This window comes from Coccinella septempunctata, chromosome 3, assembly GCF_907165205.1.
Source record: "Coccinella septempunctata chromosome 3, icCocSept1.1, whole genome shotgun sequence".
Lineage (NCBI taxonomy): Eukaryota > Metazoa > Arthropoda > Insecta > Coleoptera > Coccinellidae > Coccinella > Coccinella septempunctata.
This window is the reverse complement of record NC_058191.1, coordinates 18,411,843-18,437,109: the sequence shown is the minus strand read 5'-3', so window position 1 is coordinate 18,437,109 and position 25,267 is coordinate 18,411,843. Positions and strand designations below refer to the sequence as shown.

Below are 25,267 nucleotides of genomic sequence, written 5' to 3'. Positions count from 1 at the left end.
GAATATAGCTCACAGATTTACCCCACCGTACTCGCCACAGTGTAATCCGGTAGAAAGAGCGAATCGAACCCTGAAAACTATGATCGCACAATTTTGCGAAACCGATCAGAGAAACTGGGATGAAAAGTTAGGGGAAATAGTTTTTGCTATTAACACCGCTAAACAAGAGTCTACCGGGTTTACCCGGCTTTTCTGAATTTTGGTAGGGAACTAAATGTCCCTAGGGCGATTTATTCGACAAAACCCCAAAATGAGGAAAACAGTAACCCATCCGAAGTAAATAGAGACATGACTCACCGTACAGAACAAATCCGGCACCTACAGGAAGCACATGAGTTCGTGCAAGCTCGCTTGTACAGGGCTTTTGAACAGCAGGCTCATCATTACAACCTACGCTGTAGAGAAGTTCGCTTCCATGTAGGTGACAAAGTTCTCCGTCGCACAAATCCGTTATCATCCGCTGTCGACAGTTTCGCAGCTAAACTGGCTGCAAAATTCGCCGGACCGTATACCGTTATTAAGGTAGTCTCTCCTGTAGTGTATGATCTGAAAGATGAACAGGGTAAGAAGGTTACCAACATCCATGTTAAAGATTTAAAACCGTTTCACTCAGGATAGAGATATTTTTACAGTTTACCCTATAATTAAACATGAACCCCAGTCATGTGAAATTCCGTTTTATTACCGTTCCATTAACCATCACACCGTTGACTTGACAAACTCTTTGTCAATATCCTGACAGCAACCGTCACCGTATAAGATTTCATATCCTATTCAGTTCACCGAACAAATCAGTATCTACCATGTCATCTAACTAGGAACAATACTTTCTTTCTACATTTTGTTCAGTGGATTGAATGGATTCATGATACCGTTCAAGCTTTGCAATTACAATTGGAAAACATTATCAAATGGTCAAATTCATCTAGATATAGCCAATCCGTTCAGCAGCACCGACATGTCAAAACGATATAAATTGTCAACTGTCTGTGTTTCTGAAAGGTACATCCTGTAGACAGAGCGAAGCACAGCTTGAAATCCGTTACATTAATTATTCTGTGAATTCACAAGGTTCCGAGACAACCCGTTGCTTTAAATATTGTATTCAGAATAGTTAAGATGAATAACGATTAACAAATACTAACCGTACTACATTAAAAACTGGTGAGATAATCTAAGATAGTCTGAATTGTATCTAGTTCTCTACTACTGTTCTCCTGTGTAACTTTTTCTATGAAATTGTAACACCGATACAGGTGAAAGTGCATATCCGTGATCTGTTCAATTTAATTCTACCCAAGAAAACTGGAAAAAGCTCTGTATACTGTCAATGTTCTACTGTTAAAACATAACCTATGTGGCAATTGAGTCTGTTCTAGGATATCAATTACTCCAACAAGATTTAACTGAAAGTTCAGCTGTTAACCTACCTAGCGGGGACTGTCGGATCAGAGAGCCTCCACCATTCCTCCGTCAGGGATTACGTTCCACCTCCGAACAATAGTCTGGCACACAGTGAATATCCACATCCACCTCCAGTGTGGTGAGAGGGTCCAATTCACCTCCAACAACGAGTGATTTCAAGCTTGGGTACATTTTCACCTACAACGAGAACACAAGTTAGTGAATGGTTCTTCCCACTTGAAGTACTAATCGAAAGGACTTTGGTTTGATGAAGGGGATATTCGAAACTCACCTGCTTGACCCATCTTCGTAGTCAAATGATACACCGAACCAACATCCAAGAAGGAAACAGTGCCAACAAGTGGTCAACGTCAAAGATGCCTCATCAGCCCATTTCATCGTGAATGATAGTTCCCTAAAATCCAACCGTTAATAGGAAATGGAACAATCGATATGGAGTACTCACCGTTATATGTTGCCATCGATTTCATTTCCCAATTCTGGAATAATTTCATTTCACTAAAAGTACGTTGTTTCTGACAGATACCACAGAACCAACGACAGTCATAGAGTGCCACGGAAAAGGTTATGTCAAACGTCTACCAACAGTCGGATCAAAGATCACACGCACTTCGGTCCATAGCCAGGGACGACACCGATCACGGAGCGTAACGCAGAGGGCAGAGTATGGATCATGGATCGGAGAGAACTACTATACATGGAAGGAGCGCCTACCAGACGATTACTGAACTACGCCTGTGAGCAGATCCGGATATCACTTCTATTGTACTGTTTAGATTAGGATGAGAACTCTGTAAGGGTGAGATAGCGAGCACTTAACCGACTTGAATTTCCGATTAATTTTTCTTTTTTTTTTTGATGGGCCAGTTACCCCTTATTAAATTGAAATTGGGTCTTCAACGCAACTTCAATTTTTCCCAGGGGAGGGGGATGTAACGATACTCGATTGTTTTTCAATAAAAATCGAGCCTCGTTTTAAATATCCGTTTCCCTGAATTTTCCAGTTGAAACAATGCAACACCGTCTGATGGAAATTTCAGTTTCAATATAGTTATTCCGTTTCATTTTGGAAATATTTTTCAGAATCCTGATTATTAAATTCAAATTCCGTATAATTGAAATTTCCATCATTAATCCGCCGTAAGAATCCAAAATAAAGAAAAAGTGTCTTTCTGCATTCGGCGTTGTTTTTCCGTCCACAAAAACACACCGAATTCAGTATAAAACAACGTGGATTGCAGATAACGACAGTTTCTTTTACCGATAAAGAGATAACCGCCACCGGGAATATTTCTTCTGGGGAGAATATTCGAGAATTCCGAAATTTGAGTGCAATTTTGATCACGTGACCGTCCACATGTTGGAGAGTTAATAAATAGGGCCGCACCACCAGACGAAGATAATTCATTATTATTCATTCGGTAGTAATTCATTATTATTCATTCGGTAGTCATTCTGCGATTCTGTTTTCAGTCTTGATTCGGTAGTGATTCTTTTCTTGATTCCTTCGTGATTCTTTAATTCATTTCCGCTTTAATTAAGTCTTTCTTCGTATTAGAGTTTTCTTTTGCTTTGCTTCATTTTTTTTCGCTAAGTGGTGGTGTGACCGTGCCGGAACAAACTGTAAGTCTTTTCTTGATACCGCATACTTCGTGATTCAAAGTTGCATTCTTTTATTTGTTTAATTGTGTTAATCCTTGTTGTTAATCCTCCTGTTTAACGCAGACTTCTGTCGCCTGGTTCTCTGGTGAACCAAGACCAGTCGACGGAAATCTCGAAGTTTTTCTACTGGTAATGCTTGGCGTGTGACACCCAAGGTTGCCACAGAAAGACCACAGTAATCTATCCCGTCCTACCCCATTTGTGTTCCGTTTAGACTTCCCGTTTAACGCAGACTTCTGTCGCCTGGCTATCTTGTGACAGAAACCAATCGGCAGAAGTCTCGAAGTTTTTCTACTGGTAATGCTTGGCGTGTACACCCAAGGTTGCCACGGAGAGACCACGATAAACTACCCCGTTATGTTGTAAATTGTTGCATTGTGTTTCATCTGCATCAGCCCCGTCCCGTTTATTAAATAGTTTCAAATTCTGATTGGCCTGTACACTGAAAATCACTGGAAGTGCTCGGGATCAAACCCATTGCTAAATTAACCGATTACAGAGACTTGGATCTTTCTGAGACACCCGGTTGCTGTAAATTTTATATAAACCCCGTATATCCGTTATTGTCTCAGAAGGAATCAAAGTAACTACTATTAATTGTTTGCTTTCTTTAATACCTGATAGTTTGACTGAATATAATTGATTTGAATAATCTTTGATTCATTGATTTCACTTTCTGATCACCGTGACAAGTTATTGCATTTCTGTTTTCCTTATTTTTGATCAGCTGAATATATTTCTTGACTTGGAAATAACTGTATAGTTCACTGTAATTTAGATTGTTGTAATAAATTCGGTTTTAAAGTACTTGTTATCGCTACCACCTTAGATAAACCCGAACTCTGTCTCCGACTAGTAGGTACCTGGGTGGGTTTGCTATTTCTCCCTATTGAAAGAATAGCTGGCGCTCGAGATTAAACCCTTTTCCCGACCAAACCCGTTACACTTTATTATTAACATACAAAAACCATCTTACAATCTTGTCGTCTTTTTACATCAACTTAACCTCTCTTTTTCTACTAACCATAGAGCACTTCGTTTTCTTTGCAATAAAGACTAATATTTTATTTTTATGCCTACAATTTCAGTCTAAAGAAAAAACCAAGTCACACGGAGCTATATTAGGCGAATAAGGTGGCTGGTCGATGGTATTTATCGAGCGTTTGGTCTTAAAATCGCTAATAATCGTGGCTCGATCAGTTGGTGCGTTATCGTCATGCAAAATCCACGAAGTTTTTTGCCACAAATCCGGCCGTTTACGGCGAATATTTTCACGCAAACGTCTCAAAATTTATTTTGTTTTGTTTTTATTTTATTTATTTCTTAAATAGAAGTTTTTATTGACCGTTTGACACAATTTCCTAGATTTTTTCGACGTTATTATCGTTGGTTGAAGAGGTCGACGGTCGTCCTGAACGAAGCAAATCTACAATCTCCCGACCATTTTTAAAGACTTTGTACCTTTTGTACAATTGGGTTTTCGATAAAACTGAGTCTTCATAAGCTTTTTCTAGCATTCGCAACGAGTTACTACACGAAATTTCGTTCAAAACACGAAATTTGAGACAAATTCTTTGTTCAAAATTTTTTTCCATTGTAAAATTCGCACACTACTACTGAGGTCGACTGGCTTCAACAGCTGTCGTGAACAAACTAGTCGACAGACCGCGCTCATGTTTGGAATAGTAATTACGAACAGTCGAACCTGTTGTTAGACAGAAACTTCAAATACTTAAAAATACGCAACGCGGGCAATTTAAATGAGAATTTCCGGATACTTTATTGTCGGAGTGTATATTTATTTTAGCTCCGTAGGATTTGGGTGACCCAATCCACCTGCTGGGAGGTGTTATATCGGACATGCCACAGAATACTGGCAATGAATGAAACTTTTAAAATAATCTGCTGGCCAACTGAAGAGAGAGCATTATCAATAATGCAGTCTTTTCAAGCACTCAGTGGATTAAATGGTATGTGCTTTGTCTTATATAAGCAATTTTTTATTGTTGGTGGTATAATAAACTTACTTTTAACACTGGCTCTTATTACAGTTTCATGTGTGTTTTAGTTGCTACAAAGCTTTTTTAAACTCTAATGTGCGAATTTTGTAAGAAATATTTTTTATAACGATTTAATAAGAACACTACTAGGATGTACTAAACATTTTTTTTCATGACTCGTATCAGTTAATATTTTCTCTTACACTTAAATATACAAAATGCTCACTATTAGACGAGACACCAACTCAGTAATATTGAAGAACCCATTGAAATATCATTATTTCATTATATACACATATTAATTTCTGTGGAAAACTATACTACTATAACCTACTAGGTAGAAATTATATCACTGAAAACTTTCATTATTTCAGGGGTGTAAGGTTGCATTGATGGCAGCCATATAAAGATCTTGCCACCGAAGAATCACCCAAACTCCTATTGCAATAGGAAGAATTTTCATTCAATTTTGCTACAAGGGGTTTGTGATAATAGGAAACTGTTCACCCATGTTTATGCTGGAGAGCCGGGGTCAATCCATGATTACAGACTTTTTGAAAAGTCGGACTTATTTAATGGCATTGAAGGTAGAGAGCTGGTTTTTCCGCACGATAGCCACAGGCTAGGTGACTTAGCATACAAACTCAGAAGCTACCTTGGTTTCAAAAATAATGGAAATTTGACGAACCGACAGAAAAATGTCAATTACAAACTATCAAAGACAAGAGTAGCAATAGAAAACGCATTTTCTCTTTTGAAGGGACTGTTTCGCCGTCTGAAATACATGAAGACTGTGATATTAGATTAATGGTTGTATTCTGCTTTTCATCTGTAAGTTACAAATCTGTAGCGTACGATAGATCTGTCTGTGTCCGGTTGACAGATTCGTAAATAATGCAATTCTTGAAATGTTCCTGTAACTACTTCTTTACAGTATTAGTTTTGAACTACTTATCGTGAATAGATACGTATTCCTGTAAGCTACAGATCACTAAAAACGTCCAGAAATGCATAATTTTCCAGTAAGCTTATGAAAAGTTACAGATTGGCTTACAGATGAAAGCAGAATACGACCGTTAATTGCATTATTAACTGTAGGGGAATGCATACTACACAATATTTGCATAATCCAAGAAGAAAATTCATTGGATATTATCGATCTTGAAGAGGAACTTGAAGAAGAAAGAAGATTAAGTAATAATGGCATGTATGACCTACCTGAAAATAACCAGCCAGCTGTAGCTGGCCGACTGATCTCCAAACCAACACCTAAAGTGGGAAAAACTGTGGAGGTACACGCCACTGGCGAACACTTACTGGAACAGAACAAGGCACAGAAAAAGAAGTTAGATGCGTTTCTCGCCAGAGAAATGAAGGAGTTCGAGAAGCTGTCCGGCACCACGAAACTGATAGAACACAAAATCAAACTCAAACCTGGGACAGAACCGCTTAAACAGCGATACCGGCCACAGAACCCGAAGATGCAGGAAATCTTCAACCAGGAAGTATACCGAATGCTGGCTGAGGGAGTTATTGAGCCTTCTAAGTCGCCGTGGAGTTCACCTGTTGTGTTAGTCAAAAAGAAGGACGGTAAATACCGGTTTTGTATCGATTTTCGAGCAGTCAACGAAGTGTCCGTTAAAGATGCGTATCCGTTGCCGTATATTTCGGGAATCTTGGACAAATTACGCAGAGCCAAATACATTTCGACGATTGACTTGAAACAGGGATACTGGCAAATACCGTTAGAAAAGGATAGCCGACCTATTACAGCATTCACGGTCCCGGGAAGTGGACTATTTCAGTTCACTGTCATGCCATTCGGCTTACACGCAAGCCCAGCCACGTTCCAGAGATTCCTGGATACCGTAATCGGTCCCGAAGTGGAGCCCAAAGCGTTTGCCTATCTAGACGATATAGTCGTTCTAGGGGAAACCTTTGAAGAACACATGGAGAACTTAAGGGAAGTATTCAGACGACTAAGGAAAGCCAACTTACGTCTCAATCCCGACAAATGTGAGTTTGTCCGGAAGTCTCTGAAGTACCTGGGACATGTCGTCACTTCCGAAGGCATCTGTACGGATCCGGATAAAGTGGCATCCATAGTGTCATTTCCTGCTCCCAAGACCGTCCGAGAGTTACGCCGATTCCTGGGTGTTGCGAGCTGGTACCGTCGTTTCATCGAGAATTTATCCAATGTAGTTTCTCCGCTAACCCTGCTGCTCAAGAAGAAACAGCGGTGGAAATGGGGAGATGAAGACCAGCAGAAGGCTTTCGATATCCTGAAACACAAGTTGACTGAGTCACCGATATTGGCTTGTCCGGATTTCACCAAACCGTTTGTGGTACAAACAGACGCCAGTGATACAGACCTAGGTGGAGCTCTAACACAAGTGATAGATGGAGAAGAAAGGGTAATTGCCTATGTTAGTCGCACATTAAACCCAGCCGAGAAAAACTATTCAGTATCCGAGAAAGAATGCCTCGCCATCGTATTTTCCATAGAGAAACTACGTCCGTACCTAGAGGGATTCCATTTCACGGTCATTTCCGATCATATGAGTTTAAAATGGTTAAATTCTATAAAATCACCGTCGGGAAGAATTGCTCGATGGTCCGTTTTTCTTCAACAGTATGATTTTGAAGTACAGTACCGTAAGGGATCCCTGAATAAACTTGCTGACAGTCTGTCCCGGAATCCCTTACCGTCCGTAGATTCCGTATACCTGGCCGAAGTGGAAATTCACTGCCGATGGTACAACAGGAAACTACAGGAGGTTCAGAAGGACCCAGGAAATTTCCCAGATTATGCCATAATCGATGGGAAACTGTTCCGACATTTTTGGGATGCATCAGACTTCACGGAAATTGGAACTGGACAACCCTGGCAATTATGCGTACCCACCGAACAGCGTTCCGAAGTACTGAAGGAGAATCATGATTCGGAACTAGCCGGACATATGGGGATCGCCAAGACAAGTTCCAGGATTGCCCGGAATTACTACTGGCCTGGTATGTTCCGAGACATTGCGAAATATGTTAGAAACTGCACTTCGTGCCAACGTTACAAAGTTTCGCAACAGAAAACTGCTGGGAAGATGCAACCACACAGGATGGCAGATGCACCATTCAGGGAGGTATCTAGGTACAGATATCGTCGGACCGTTACCCCGAAGTAAAAAAGGTAATTCTTACATTGTGGTCATGCAAGATCGCTTCACGAAGTGGATCGAGTGCCGCCCGTTGCGAAAAGCTACAGCCAAAATCGTTTATTCTGCGTTATACGAACAAATCATACTGAAGTATGGATGTCCGTCCGTTGTTATCTCCGATAATGGAGAACAGTATGATAGTAAATTATTTAAAAACAGTCTTCAAGAACTGAATATAGCTCACAGATTTACCCCACCGTACTCACCACAGTGTTATCCGGTAGAAAGGGCAAATCGAACCCTAAAAACTATGATTGCACAATTTTGCGAAACCGATCAGAGAAACTGGAATGAAAAGTTAAGGAAATTAGTTTTTGCTATTAACACCGCTAAACAAGAGTCTACTGGGTTTACTCCGGCTTTTCTGAATTTTGGTAGGGAACTAAGTGTCCCTAGGGCGATTTATTCGACAAACCTCCAAAATGAGGAAAACAGTAGCCCAACCGAAGTAAATAGACATGACTCACCGTACAGAACAAATCCGGCACCTGCAGGAAGCACATGAGTTTGTGCAAGCTCGGTTGTACAGGGCTTTTGAACAGCAGGCTCATCATTACAACCTACGCCGTAGAGAAGTTCGCTTCCATGTAGGTGACAAAGTTCTCCGTCGCACAAATCCGTTATCATCCGCTGTCGACAGTTTCGCAGCTAAACTGGCTGCAAAGTTTGTCGGACCGTATACCGTTATTAAGGTAGTCTCTCCTGTAGTTTATGATCTGAAAGATGAACAGGGTAAGAAGGTTACCAACATCCATATTAAAGATTTAAAACCGTTTTATTCATAATAAAGGTGTTCTCACCTCACCGTTAATCCGTAAATTTAACAGGACCGTCCATCATGATGCCGTTAGCCCAGACCGTTGATTCAAGGGCGTTCGTTGCTTTGTTTTCTTCCACCGTACAGCCAATCAGAACCATTGTTGTCGTCTAATCCGTTTGTAAGGCTGTATAGCAAACCGTTTCAGATGACAACTTTCCACCGTCGGTACAAGATCGACCGGAAGCTGGCCGAAGGGGGGTTTGGCCGGGTTTTCCAGGCTCGGCGGAGGGGCCGAGAAGAGACCGTTGCGGTGAAGATGGTGCCCTTCAGCGCGGATGCTCTCAGGGAGGTACAGCTCAGGAGGGCATCAACCACACGAACGTGGTAAGATTAAATGAGGCCTTGGTATCCCCTCCGGACATATACCTGGTAATGCCCTTATACCAAGGGGACCTCTGGGACCTGATAAATGAAAAAGGACCAAGGGCGACAGTGTCGGGGTTCTACCGAATACTGCGTCAAGTGGCGGAGGGAATAGCCGCCTGTCACCGAGAGCACATCGTCCACCGTGACATAAAACCGGAAAATGTGCTCCACCGAGGCGACCGTTACGTGGTGGCCGATCTGGGATTGGCCTGTAAGTTGGAACCGGGACAGGGCCTCCTAACCGATCTGGTCGGCACCAGTTTATACTGGGCCCCAGAACAACACCGGGGAGACCCATATGGTATAGGAGTGGACCTTTGGGTACTCGGGTTGGTGGCCCGATATGTGGCCGCCGGTCTGATCCCACAACCGGATGATCGATACTCCGGTGCGGAGCTGGCGGGCTTAAGCTCCCCTGTCCGGTGGTTCATCGAGGGATTGCTCAGAACTGATCCGATCCTTCGGCGACCTGCGGGGCAGTGGGATTGGGCTACAGCCGGCGCGGCATTGGGTATGGGGGTCTGGACGGGTCCAACCTTGCCACCACCGTTAATTCCTATGCCACCCCCATTGGGTCCCGTGCCGCCACCGTTAATACCGATACCTCCAATGTCGTGTCTCCGTCATCCCCGCCCAATATCCCGGCCGCCGAAGGGCCTGTCCCAGTCGAGCCCATACCGCTATCTCCAAGTTTGGCGGCCCAACTGAAAGAACAGCCGGACTTCCGGAAGTGGTCCGCTTCTGTGAAGAAAAGGGTGGCAGCTCTCGTCCACCATGGCGAACCAAATCACCGCCGAACCCGTCACCGTTTCCGTTTTCCGTCAGGATCAGTCCAACGAATCTGGGTTCCACCCAGTTGAGGGAACAACAACCGTAAGGCAATATGCCCGTCTGTAACCGTCTTACTAATAAACACGTTAAGTCTGTTACCTCATCCAATATACAGCCTATGAAGAGAACATGGAAGTTCCGACCAGACGACCGCCTGCCCAGCGTACCGTGGGGACCATGGGCCCAGATGTGTTCCTCGAAATCCGTCCGGGTATGTGCTGGCGCTGTGGACAAGGACAGCATAACAGGACGGAATGTACCGGTAGGGCAGTGTTATTTTGCAGTAGGTGCGGACGCCTGGAAACTCTATCTAAAGATTGCCCCTGCCACTCAGACCGTCGACAACATCCAACCGTACCGACCAAACCCCGGGAAAGAAACCATCCGAAAATTGTCCGACCAGTTGAACCGCAATCAACGACTGACGAACCGCCACTTACGTTGGAGAGACTGGGAGGCCGTTTGCCAACGAGCAAAGAGCTAGCACTCCGCCCCTGCCATCGTTGTGGACCCAAAGTGGGATCCTGTAAAGAGAAAACCGACTAATAAACCGTTAAAAATTAGAAACATGTTTTATTCCGTAACCTGACACCGTACTAAAATCCAACCCGTTAATTAATTAAACATGATCCCCAGTCATGTGAAATTCCGAAATATTAATGGAAACAACAATTCCGAAGGAATTGTCGTTCCAATAATGTGAGTTAGTCATGAACTATCATAGGAAGTCCCAGAGAAGTCGAAAAATTCAAGTGCAACTGTAGACCGGTTTCGGGATCATTTTCCCTCGTCAGTACAGTATAGCACTGAACTTCTCGATCGGAGGATGGTGGTCTTATGCGATCTTGGGACGCCGCTTTGAGATATCTCATCACGATACGCCACCTGTCACGCAAAGACTGAACCAAACCTCACTTTCTCTGCAGACTCCTACAACAGTTCATGGCTCCCAAGTTCAACTACTTCCCGCAGTCATCGAATGTGCTAACATTCATCAAGGACCACGGGCGAATTGAGGGGGTTCGCTCACTATGACCGTACTCTGGTCCGGGGAATATAATAAACAAAAGGGTCGCCTAAGCGGGCGCATCGCAAGAATGAAATATTAATGGAAACAACAATTCCGAAGGAATTGTCGTTCCAATAATGTGAGTTAGTCATGAACTATCATAGGAAGTCCCAGAGAAGTCGAAAAATTCAAGTGCAACTGTAGACCGGTTTCGGGATCATTTTCCCTCGTCAGTACAGTATAGCACTGAACTTCTCGATCGGAGGATGGTGGTCTTATGCGATCTTGGGACGCCGCTTTGAGATATCTCATCACGATACGCCACCTGTCACGCAAAGACTGAACCAAACCTCACTTTCTCTGCAGACTCCTACAACAGTTCATGGCTCCCAAGTTCAACTACTTCCCGCAGTCATCGAATGTGCTAACATTCATCAAGGACCACGGGCGAATTGAGGGGGTTCGCTCACTATGACCGTACTCTGGTCCGGGGAATATAATAAACAAAAGGGTCGCCTAAGCGGGCGCATCGCAAGAATGAAATATTAATGGAAACAACAATTCCGGAGTAAACTGTATGGTTCACTGTAATTTAGATTGTTGTAATAAATTCGGTTTTAAAGTACTTGTTATCGCTACCACCTTAGATAACCCCAAACTCTGTCTCCGACTAGTAGGTACCCTATTGAAAGAATAGCTGGCGCTCGAGATTAAACCCTTTATCCGAACCAAACCCGTTACAATCATCTTATACACCCTGGTGTTTAAGATGATCCCTGTTGTATGGTTAAGATGATCCCAGGGATCATCTTGACCCCATTCTCTCAATTAGCTCCCATATTTTCAAGAATGAAGTATGTAAAACAAATATCTGTGGAGATTGTAAAATAATTTTATTGGGCATAAAACATTATAAATTATCAAGTGAATAAACAACTAGAAATCAACATATAAGGTGTTTCAAAAATTTGAAACGAACCTGATTCCTTAATCAGGGACCGAAACAACAGCTGGATAAGGCAAAAGGTCCTGGAGCACTGGCGCAACCGTCCTGGATTGCGTCACTCGCATAGGGCTATTTCAGTGCCTCCCAGCCCATACACCAGTCGCTGGCTAGAATTTTCCAGAACTAATCTGAGATCCATAATAGCGGTTTTTACAGGACACTGCAGACTCAGAGCCCACCTCAAAAAACTCAGCATCGTCAATGACCCACTCTGCAGACTCTGCTTAGAGGAAGACGAAACAATTGAGCATATCCTCTGTGACTGCCCGGCGGCAGACAGGGTCAGACTCGGAGTTTTCGGCTCTCCGAAGATGATCCTAGAGGAACTCAAGAATCACTCCCCCTCCGACATCATCTCCTTTTTGGGTAGGATGGGACTAGAGGGAGAGATTTAGCTCTTTGAGCATGCTTGTGTGCTACAATAGACCGTTGGTCGCGGTGGCAGGTTTGGGTTAGTCCGTCCAACACACCCAGCAATCAGTAATCAGTAATTATTGCATTTCTGTTTTCCTCATTTTTGAACTTGGTCATCAGCTGTATATATTTCTTGACTTGGAAATAACTGTATGGTTCACTGTAATTTAGATTGTTGTAATAAATTCGGTTTCAAAGTACTTGTTATCGCTACCACCTTAGATAACCCCGAACTCTGTCTCCGACTAGTAGGTACCCTATTGAAAGAATAGCTGGCGCTCGAGATTAAACCCTTTATCCGAACCAAACCCGTTACAATCATCTTATACACCCTGGTGTTTAAGATGATCCCTGTTGTATGGTTAAGATGATCCCAGGGATCATCTTGACCCCATTCTCTCAATTAGCTCCCATATTTTCAAGAATGAAGTATGTAAAACAAATATCTGTGGAGATTGTAAAATAATTTTATTGGGCATAAAACATTATAAATTATCAAGTGAATAAACAACTAGAAATCAACATATAAGGTGTAATATCACAAAAATTTGAAACGAACATGTAAGTTGTGGTTTCAATGCACCACCGAAAAAAGCTTATTTGAGATCCATTAAAATATTCAAAATTTTCTGGAATAAAAAAATAAAGTACGAAATTTCTCTTCTTATTGATCCATACATTCCAAGCTCCATGTCCTTCATATTGTTCACGAGCTCGGTTTCTTGTTCATTAGTAGAAACAGTTTTTCTTACTCTCAGATATTTCACTGCACCACGAGCTATTTTCTTAATTTCTTTAGTCCTTCGTTTCAATGAAATTTGCGACACTGAAAACTGCCTACTCGCTCTTTTAATTGCTATTCTATTTTTAATAGCATAAATAGCACTTGACAGTGATTCTTTAGACCATCCGCCTCGAATGATTTTTCTTTCTTTATTTATTAATATTTATATTTACGCGGCATAATTCCTAACTGAAAAATCCTGTAAAAATTTATGGGTATACCATTCTGACGATTATTAGACCCCAGAACAGTATGTAAAAAAATTAAGGTGTATGATGATCTCCAGGGATCATCTTGTACATAAGTTGGGGGATCATCTTGCCCCAAGTTCAACTTTTTCATTCAGCATTAGCTCTATTATAACCTATACGATTTATACGAACGTCATTCTCTTCAGGTCGAGAAAAAATCAAAAATAAGCATACACGGAAGCAACAAATATAAAAATCATTGTTATCAACCATTCACAACGAAAGTAGCATAATCTTAAAGTTAACCTAATCTTAGATTAAGCGGTCACAATTCATATTTTTCTCTGTGAATATCGACTGTTCGCTTGCACTGTACTAAAAAGTTGACTGAGGTAGAAGTGTGGTAAAGGCTACGTTATGGCATATAATTCAATTAGATGGCATTTTTCATGAGTCTGTAATCGAAAGGAATCATCTTACCCAAAGGGATCAACTCGTACACCTTTCACCTAAACACGTCAACAGTAAACAGAAACCAGTGGCGTAGTTGAAAAGTTGTAAATAATGATATGTAATCTTTGATTATTGCGATGTGAACAATATTAATGATGGGTATATATGAATTTGATAATTCCATCAATTCGTTTGAAAAATAAAATTGTTTTATATAATTTCTCCTTAAATTGAACTGAAATGACCTGAGGCACGAATTTTTCTCCATATAACTCCGAAGTTTTAAGGAAATTTTCGCACAAATGGTTGTGATATTCCATAAAAAAATTTATTCTCCTGCTTGCAGACCGCCCCTATTCAATCCTGGGATATCAATTGTGGTTACCAATCTGAGGCACGAAGTTTTTCCGATATACATATCTCCTAAGTTTTTACGGGTGTGAAAACAAAATATTCTCACAAATTATTGTCGACTATTCAAAATTCATATTACGTGAAAAAACTCCGGGACTCAGATTGGCGTTTAAAAAAAAAAAAATTTGTTTAGTATGGTGCATAATATTGCCATACATCGAGGTATTTCAGGTTTCACACTAGGCCGTTAGCTTATTGTGTCAAGGAAATTTTTTGATAAAGGTAGATTCCAATTAAAAGAATTGCTAAACCAATGATGTGAGGAAAAATTTATTTTTTCAATAATACCAAAAATACAGATTCGATCGTGTTGACAGCTATTACTTCAGTAGTAAATAATATGTAATATAGCCTTAAATTTTGTGTTCTACGTTTTATCTAGAAATTAATTACAATAATTCATTATTTGCTTTTGTAGTCGAACAGGAATAGAAGAAATATTCCTATAGAAAAAATGAACAAAATTCTATACGAACAATTTTCAATAATAATACAACTCCATCCAGAAAAACATTACAGATCAAAGACATGAATTAATAGGTCAATAAGGAGGTCACGAAATTAACTAAGGCTCAGACAATTCTTAAAATAGTTAATGCATCTTTATCAAAATTATACTTAGAATTTAAGTGACTGAATGTTCTATTAAATAATTGAAATATTAATACTGACAAAAAATTCCTTTATAAAAACAATAATCATGTAGCTCAACATTTATATGCAACATTAATAATACGAGAGACTAATTAGAAAGCATAATTCTTTCGTTTCGTTGAACATTACTAAATTCATTGCTGGACTTGAATCGAGTATTATTTTGTTTTTAACCATATTGCACAATTGAATATGTGGTGAGTACCACACCATTACAAGATAAAAATTATCAATCATTTTTAGTACATACAGATCTAGAAAATAAAATATATAAACGAGACTATAGGATTCTGAAAGTTTGACAACATGACAATGGACAGATACTATCAAATTTGAAAATAAGGGAAATGCATGTAGTTTCTTTGATGAGGGGTATCAACAGACTGGTGCAATCATTGAAAGAAAATAATAATAATTATTATTATTTTGTTTAAAATAATCATAATTTTATACCACTATTTTGTTGTATTCAAATATGAAATAGAATAAATGACTTTGCAGCACCTTTTCATCTACAGCTTGATCTTAGGCAAGAAAAAGGTAACATTCCTAAAATAGCTTCTCAACAGTTTGTTTGCATTATCTGCCAATGGAGCACATCGTTCAATATTCAGCTGCCTTCTTGTTCCAGTGAAATAGGATATAAATCTATTCTCGATGCTGAAAATCGTAATATCAGATTCAACAAATTCAATTTTTTATTTCAAAATATGCTCAGAATATAATTAATTTTTCCATTTGAACTACTGCCATTTGACCAACCTTGTACTCTGTAATGTATTTTTCTTCTAAGGCTTGGAATCAGTATGTATCTGAAGTTTTCGATAATTCAGAACCACTTGGTTTTGAGGACTTCCCAACTGTACCAACATCTGATGAGTCCTGGGGGTCATAGGCCTTTTGTCTGAAGCTGCTAATGTGTTACTTGAACTGAAATCAAAACATTAAATATTAGGGTTCTTATTACCCAAGATTCATAATAGTAACTTTATTTAAATGATTGATTCAACTTAATAAATTCAAAATATTCAGTACACTCACCAGAATCAGGCGATGAAATCCTGGATGGAATAGCTTCAGTTTTCAAACATTTTGTTTCTAATATAAGGTTGAAATCTTCATAGAAATGGTCAGAGCAAACATACCCATTTGGAAGATTTTGTAATTTTCAGTTTTAACTGGTCCATCCACAATCTTTGTCGAGCACTATCACTAGGCATTCTAATGAGAGGAAAAATTCTTTGTTGATGAGTTAAACAATACTAATAAAAAAACTAACTCCCAAGCCAGAGACAACTGTCCCAAGCTACGCCTATGGAAAAATAATGTTTGTTATTGTTTACTTACCAGTGCACGGATTTCCCACTGCCTTTACTGCCGATTTTTTTGCAAACCATATAGCAATCCACCATTTTTGCAGTTTATTGTTCTAAATAATCATTGTCACCATTCTCACATAAATCGCCTAATAACAACGTCTGTTTATTTAGATTTAAGAATATGTAAACATGTCGACCATTCCAATTCGGCATAGCTTCGGAAAAAACGATTCTTTCAACCAATCGTTGCATGTGGTTTATTGTTTTGGTTTTGATCAAAATATAAACTAGGGTAGGGATGTGTCGTTCACGAACGAACGAATCAAAAGACCCGGTTCGTTAGAACCAATGGTTCGTTCAGTTCTTCACCCGAAAAATGACCCGTTCGTTCAACTGGGTCGAATGAGCCAAACGGCTCCATGCGACCCACAAAATCGATATGGGATCTGGAGATCGGAAGATCTGGAATCGAAAGAATGATTCATAATTCCGTCTCTTCATGACCCAGGTACCCGAATAGTTAGACGGGTTTCAGACTGACCCAAAGGAAACAGATGGTAGTCGTAATAAAATGAACTTATATTACTTGCATTTCGCAAGTGAATCAACGGCTCCTTGTTGAAGAAAGTATGATAGATTTAGGAACTAGGACTAGTAGAAATTTCTGTTATTATGGCTATATTGATGAAAGTAAATTTTAAGTGATTGGTCAATTCTACAACTTTTTTCAGATTAATTTGAGGAAAATATTTGGATTTGCAGCAATAACATAATCTTGATTTCAAAAATTTCAGTTTTTGACGAAATTAATGAGACTAGATCTCACGAATTTCGAACCTGTAAATCAATGATGTATCCATTTCAAAATTTGAATCGTCCGATATCCATTTCCTTTCGAAAGACTTTTGGTTTTTGAATTTTTTCTACACTGGGGTCAATATTTCTCTCGGTTCTCTCACGAATTTGACCTCAACTAACTATTTTCAGCCGATCAAAAATATTATGGCCCACAAAACACAGCTGTTTGCAACTAAAGAAGCATCCATATTCCATTCTATCAAAATTTAATTCAACTGAACTAAACTGAAGTGAAATTCCTAACAGAACAGTGAACTGATCGAGACGGGACTACGGATCCGAATTCGAACCATACGCAATGTTTGGATCACAACCCAAAACCCAACTACCTAAAAGAACCAATGGGTCAATTGAACGGGTCTTTTGAACCGGGTCTTCTCAGCAATGGATCTAGATCGATCTGGTTCCTCGAAATTGAACGAACTACACATCCCTAAACTAGGGTGACCAGACGTCCGTCATTGTGACGGACAGTCCGTCAATCGTCCAAGAAGTCCGTCACTGGAAAACGTCCGTCAAAATGTCCATCAAAATCTTAAATTTAATTCAGTATTTTTCTCAAGATTATTTGAGATGGATATAAGGAAAAAAAAAGTGCAAATTTATGGAATATCTTTCGAAAGAATTTCCATTTTTTAAAACACAAAACTTGATTCTGGAGTCCAAAATGTACGAAGTGTTTGGGTCAATTCAGATTGCATTTGGAGGAAGAAGAGATATTGTACTACAAGACTCTTACAAATATTTTACAATAGATTATTGAAGTCAAAAGAAACACTTTTCTCCTTCACCGTTTATTCCGAATCGGCTGGGTTTGAAAGATATTATTTCTATTTCTCACTAACTTTTTATCGAATGAAATAAATTTCGGAATATAGTTTTCGAGTAATTTGACGTTCAAAAATAAAAGATATCTGTGAAATTCGAAAAATTGGGTACTTTTGACCAAATGCAACTCTTTTTGAAAGATCCACAGATGTCACAGATTCATTTAGTTATTCTGAAGGTAATTTTGCTTTTCCAGTGGTGGCACAGCTCATTATGAAAACTTAAAATGGCTATATCTTCTTATCAGGGCTGAATCGGAAAAAATGGTACAGAAAAAAAGTGTTTCTTTTGATCTCAAGAATCTACTATTGAAATATTTTTACGATTCAAAGACTCGCCCTAGGACGAGTTATATGTATATATATAGGGAGAAATATTTGGGAACCTGGCAATTGTCGTTTGGGCAATTAGTAGTTAGTCGTCATTTACATCTATATTTCGAAACTGATTGCGTTTCTTCTTCAGGATGCTAAAATATACATAATAAACGTGGTTACAAAACATACAAAATAAACATTAAAACTTACATCCGACAAGTGTACTATAAAACTAACAAGGAGAGCATCAGGAAGTTATACAATCACATTTAAAACATTATTTTTCTATGCTTAACAATGAAACAGAAACGAGCTGGTGTGGAGTCAAATCACTTCTTATAGGTTACTGTCACAAAATAAGGTGAACCACAGAAAAGTAACAAGATCAAGTAATGACATCCACTGTATTGTTATCGTCACGACATCGGTCTAGGGATAACAGGTAACTATACACAACACTCAGATTCTTCAGGTCAGTCTTTTTATTAATATTATTTGTGTTCTCGTTGATGAAACACATTTCTAGAAATGTTCTTTTGTTGTAATTTGAACTTGTGCTTAGTATTTCGACGTCATCATATTGGAAAGTATGGTCAAGTGAGGACGAGTGGCTTGCCAATGCACACCTTTCCGGTCGCAGTCTAGCATCACTCCTGTGGAGGGCGATGCGTTTTCTTAGGCATTGGGCTGTTTGGCCAATATACACCGAGTTACAACCTCCACATGGGATACGGTATATGACGTCGGATCTGGACATGGTTGGTACTTTGTCTTTGATCTTGCTGAAAATGTTCTTCACAGTTAGGGGGTTGTATCTGGCGATCCTTATATTCTCTATCTCATTCAATATGTTGGTCAATTTTCCTGTCAAAGACGGGACGAAGGGCAGGGATACATATTTGAGTTGTTGGCCCTGGGTTGCCAGTGTCGTTGTTTCCTCCAGTGGTTCTCTTCTTGCTGGGTCAGGGGTTAGAGAATGGAGACATCTCTCTAAAAATACCCTGGGATAGCCGTTTTCTTCGAAGATGTTGAGTAACCTTTTTTCTGAAGTTTTCAGGAAATCTGGGTGGCAGATATTCTTAATTCTGCTGAACATTCCCTTTATAAGGTTGGTTTTAGTGGCCCAAGAGTGGTTGGATCTATAATGAATGTAGCGACCCGAGGCAGTAGGTTTCTGGTACCAATCAAGTTTTATTTGGTTGCCTGTACATCTTACGACTCTCGTGTCCAAAAACGGAACACTGTTTTCGGTTTTTTCTTCCACCGTGAACTTTATGTGCGGATCGAAGCTGTTATGTGCTGATCGAAGCTGTTGAAAACCAACCTTATAAAGGGAATGTTCAGCAGAATTAAGAATATCTGCCACCCAGATTTCCTGAAAACTTCAGAAAAAAGGTTACTCAACATCTTCGAAGAAAACGGCTATCCCAGGGTATTTTTAGAGAGATGTCTCCATTCTCTAACCCCTGACCCAGCAAGAAGAGGACCACTGGAGGAAACAACGACACTGGCAACCCAGGGCCAACAACTCAAATATGTATCCCTGCCCTTCGTCCCGTCTTTGACAGGAAAATTGACCAACATATTGAATGAGATAGAGAATATAAGGATCGCCAGATACAACTTTTCTTCTCCCAAATTAAAAAAAATCGTTTAAATGAATTTTCTCCAAGACTGATGTAAAGTAAAGCTCTTCTAGTTTCGAATTGTTTGATCACAAAATGTAAGCATTCCATCACTTGATTATTGATACCGAGTGTGATACATAATAAAATATTGCAGCACCTGATTCCGAAAGCACTTTGACTGAATTTCATACCATCACTTGTTACGTAATGAACATTAGGAAATACATTCGGAAACATAGAGAATAAAATCTTTGATGATCTATCATATTCATTGGAGTATTCGAAATGTTTTATTCATTTTTCAATTGAATGATTCAATATTTAGCGTGGCGTGGAAAGTATATTAATCTGTATCTCGGTTAGCATGAAAATTCGATACTCTGATGATTCACTCGCATCGGATATTCATTCTTACCTTGACACATAATAAACAACTCCCTAATGTTACAACTGCAGCTGCAGGAATGTCCAGGTAATTAAACATTTTATATGTTCAAAAACCATCTCTCTCATGCATAAATGGGTTAATATACCTGAACAGAACGAAGAAAGTAGAAGGGAAACAGGGTGTTTTACGGATAATTGCACAGGCTTTCAGTGCAGATGCAGGACATTTTGGAAAGTCTGAATCAGTTTTCGAAATATGTCCTGAGTATATTCATTCGAGAGATGTTTTTTGTAAGTATGTCATCAAAAACTTTCAGTCGGCATAACTCTTGAACACCTTTATAGGTTTTCGTGGAAATGTCAACAAATAAAAGCATTGGAAAATGACGATGATTCAATTATAATGATTTTTTGATAGCGCGGGTCCGTACTGAGAGTTTTTTTATTTCACATCTTGTAGAACACCCTGTACATCAAATTTTCAAAAAGCACAATTATCTCCAAAATTTACACAAAATTAAATGTCTTTTCCAACAAGCTTTCCATACAGCACATGACGTCCAATAGACGCCCATTTTATATCCAAATGAAGTACAAACATCCACGGACCTTACATGGTCCAAGTCCAATGGATGTACATTTCTGGACCTTTACTGTACGTTCATAAATGGACGTTTTACGGATGTCCATTTAACTTTAAATGAGGGATGTTGGAAAAATATCTATATGCGTTTCTTATTCGACATCTTCTGGATACACAAATCTGGATCTTTATTGTACTATCGTAAATTGTACGATAGTGTACGTCCATTCAACGTACATTTTTGGATCAACGTAAGTTATTCATGATTGTACATCTATTGGAAGTTCGGATCTGGATCTGAATATCTGCTTCCAGAAATTGTACTTTTCTGTACGACAACTGGATGTATCATTTTAGAGTATCCATAATTATTCATTTCTTAACATTCGTAGGATGTACAGGACCGTATCTTATTTCTACAATCAGCATGGTTATTCAGCAATATTTTTAGATTAACGTGAATTATCCATGATTTTACATCTTTTGGATGTTCAGAATTGTATGTCAATTATTTGCCTCCAGAGATTGTACTTTTCTGTACGACAACTGGATGTATCATTTTCGAGGGTCCATAATTGTACCTATATTTCTCAACATTCGTAGGATGTGCAGGACTGGATCCTATTTGTTCAATCAGAAAGTGTACGTTGGTGTACGTCCATTCAACGTACATTTTTGGATCAACGTAAATTATTCATGATTGTACATCTATTTTAAGTTCGGATCTGGATCTAAATATCTGCTTCCAGAAAGTGTACTTTTCTGTACGACTACGACGAATAGATGTATCATTTTCGAGCATCAATAATTATTCATTTCTCAACATTCGTAGGATGTACAGGGCCGGATCTTATTTCTACAATAAGCAATTGTAAGTTAATGTACGTCCAGTGGATGTACATTTTTGGATCAACAAGAATTCTCCATAATTGTACTTTCCTGTATATCCATAGGAAGCCCAATGCACTTTCAATAAGGGACGTCCGTCGAACATCCATATACGTACGTTATTGAACATCTTTTGGATATTCAGAAATGGATCGAAATATCTGTTCTTGAAAATTATACTTTTCTGTACGACAACTGGATATATCATTTTCGAGCATCCATAAATTTCTGGATGTTTATATAATGAATAGAGGACAAAAAGAGCTTTAGGGAGTGGAGAAACTTTCTCTTTGGTATTACTTATGACATTTCGGTATTCAGAAAAACATCGATGACGTCACAACTCCTAGCCCCGAAGACGTTATAACTTTAGAATTTTCATCGAAAGTTCGCAAGTTGAGAAATTAAAATTTACCTATTTCATATTTTTTCTCGAAACTCAATGGACATATCATCAAGATCAAGTATCAGTCGCTTTAGTACAGGTCTGCCCTTGCTATGAATTTCTTTCGTATAAGAATCAAATACATGTATATAATACCGTATAATTGCATTCAGTATGAATATTTCCTCTTTCAAATATTAAGAATGAAGGGATGAATCTATAATAGAAATACCACAGTTCTTTTACATTCCACTGGAAATGCGTTTTGATAGTTTGGAAATAACAGGAATGTATATGTAGTATACTCCATTCACTTTTATGTTAGCACTCGGTTGGACATAAAATAATTTTCTCAAGTTTTTGTAACTAGAACGGAGTAAGGTTGGCACTCATGAAATGTCGTTAATGTCATAACGCCGTGGCCACAACTAATATTCATTAACATTACAAAAATGACGAAAGTGATTGAAAAAGAGAGAAGACAGGGTTTCGGGAAGTGCTATTTAGAATTCAGGTCTGCTCATTTAAATAGTAGGTGACCCTACACCCTCTATCTACAATATATCTGACCGTAGCAAACATATTCAATGTAAGCGAATTTATATAATGATTCATCTGAATCTCAACGACTTATATTTCAGCTGATTGTTTCCACAATCAGAAATATTGTGAGTGAAAAGAATGACAAAGAATTTTCTTCTATTGGGAGACCCAAAAAAGTGGTGGCATTTGAGAATTATATTTTATGGTGAACGAATGCGAAAAGTTACCACCTTACAGGATTTTCGATTAATCTCATCGTGGAATAAATATATAATTATTATTATATGAAAGTATTAAAAATAAACTACTATGAATGCGATCCAACCTATTAATTGTTAATTCATCTGTTCCTCTTGCCTTGAAACTTCCTTCAATTCTTTCGACTTCTATTGATGCAAGATGATTTTTGTTGAAGAATTTAACATTCTTGTAATTATCCGTTAAGTCCTTCGAGAGATTCCCAACTACTGCATGTTGATTTTTTTGAAATCTACAACTGATGAATGGTATTCAACTTTTATCTAAAGAAGATAACCAACATTAACTCTCCTGAAGCTACTGCAAATTATCTGTCAATAATTTCGAAACATCTAGGTTTGAATCAAGCTTACAGGTATACATTTAATCTCACTTATTTTTGTCTAGTCTTTCCAATTTTGTGAACAAGATTTCAAAATATTCATATACATTAAATTTTTTCGAGGCGGACCTGAAATGAGAAATTTTTTTATTATGGTAATCGATAGCACTCCTGACATTGAACATACGAATCAAATATCACGAAATGTATGTGGTGGTTGATAAGTCAAAATTAATTCAAAAAATTGAGAAAATTAGTTAACCAGTTTGTATCATGGTTACAAAGAATGGTAGACCCATAAATACCATGAGTGTATGCGAATTTCCCAATAAATCACCCTGTATAATAAAATTTTTGACATTTCTCGAATTCACGATAGCTTAGGAAATTAATATTTAGCATATATGAGTATATTGAAGATGGAGTCCTTTGACGTATTTGTCCTCCATTCATTCGAAAAATAAGCCACTATGATGACTATATTACTTTTCAACAAATTTTCTCGTGAAATAGTCATGTCGAATACTAATCGACATAAAAATTCAGGCTTAATATTCAAGGATTTTGTTGTTCGGCAAATTCGCCCATGACATTTTTTTCCAAATCATTTGCCTCATGGCTCGTGATTATCAACATTCGCAAAATTGCCATGCACCAAGCTTTCATATTACAATCGACAAACTTTGCTGGCAAAATTTCATCTCTGGTGCTTTTACATATATGAGAAAACCATTTTCATTCCTTGTGTAAATGGAAATGCTTCTGCAATATTTCTGGTTATAATACTGAGAAGAGAATATAGCACAATATTCTATAAAACGAAAATGAGATAATGAAAACGTATTCAATCTTTTTCGCAGGTGATCAATTATTTCTGATTTGCAGGATTTCGAATGATATATAGTGGAATTTGAAAAAACGCAATTGGGATTAATTAAACGTGAGAAATACATATTTCTATATTTGAAAACTACAATGCCAAGACCGTCCTGGAAGTAAGCAGTATATTACCCTAATTAGGGTCCTGGAAGGCAACATTAGTCATAATATCAATTCCAAGACTGTCTTGGAACTGATATTTGGGTCCTGGAAGTCAACATTAGACATAATGTCAATTCCAAGACCGTCCCGGAACTATACAATTGTCTTAGAACTGGCCGTTAGCTGATAGGAAATGTCACGGAACTCGACGTTAGTCATATATATATATATATATATATATATATATATATATATATATATGAACCCGTAGTTCGTTGTTACCTCCGTTAAGTTCATTGGGCAACCTGACCTCCGGGTGAAGGAGTTTTATAATTGGAATAATTTTTGCTTATATATGTAGAGGGGAAGGTAAATAACAGGGGAAAAGATTGTCATCGAAAAATTTTTCCTCAAACGAATCAGACCTTACTACCTCCGCATATATTTCTTATTAGTAGTGCGCTCTCACCTCCCGCAACGTTGCCAGATTTCAGGAGGACAGAAAGTAGGGCAGCTTGAATTCTACTCATATACAGAATACAGCTGCTCTTCCGATTCATTCACACATACTGAAATCTGTAAATAGTTCGAGAACGATACTGATATTAATAAACTTCATACGCTAATAATTGATTGATAAGGTTCGTGATCTCGGAGTAAATGAATTTGGACAGAAATTATTACTTTTCTTCATGAATATCAACAGTTTTGAATAAATATGCTTATGTA

At 38.6% G+C, this 25,267-nt stretch overlaps 1 long non-coding RNA gene across 1 annotated transcript; it reads right to left on the bottom strand.

Moving 5' to 3' along the window:
• Positions 1-18,667: 18,667 nt before the first annotated feature.
• On the bottom strand, positions 18,668-19,073 carry LOC123309264. Its single transcript, XR_006537252.1, has 2 exons — positions 18,774-19,073; positions 18,668-18,715 (listed from the first exon to the last, which is right to left on the bottom strand). It is a non-coding gene; the product is annotated as an uncharacterized LOC123309264 (long non-coding RNA).
• Positions 19,074-25,267: the final 6,194 nt, after the last annotated feature.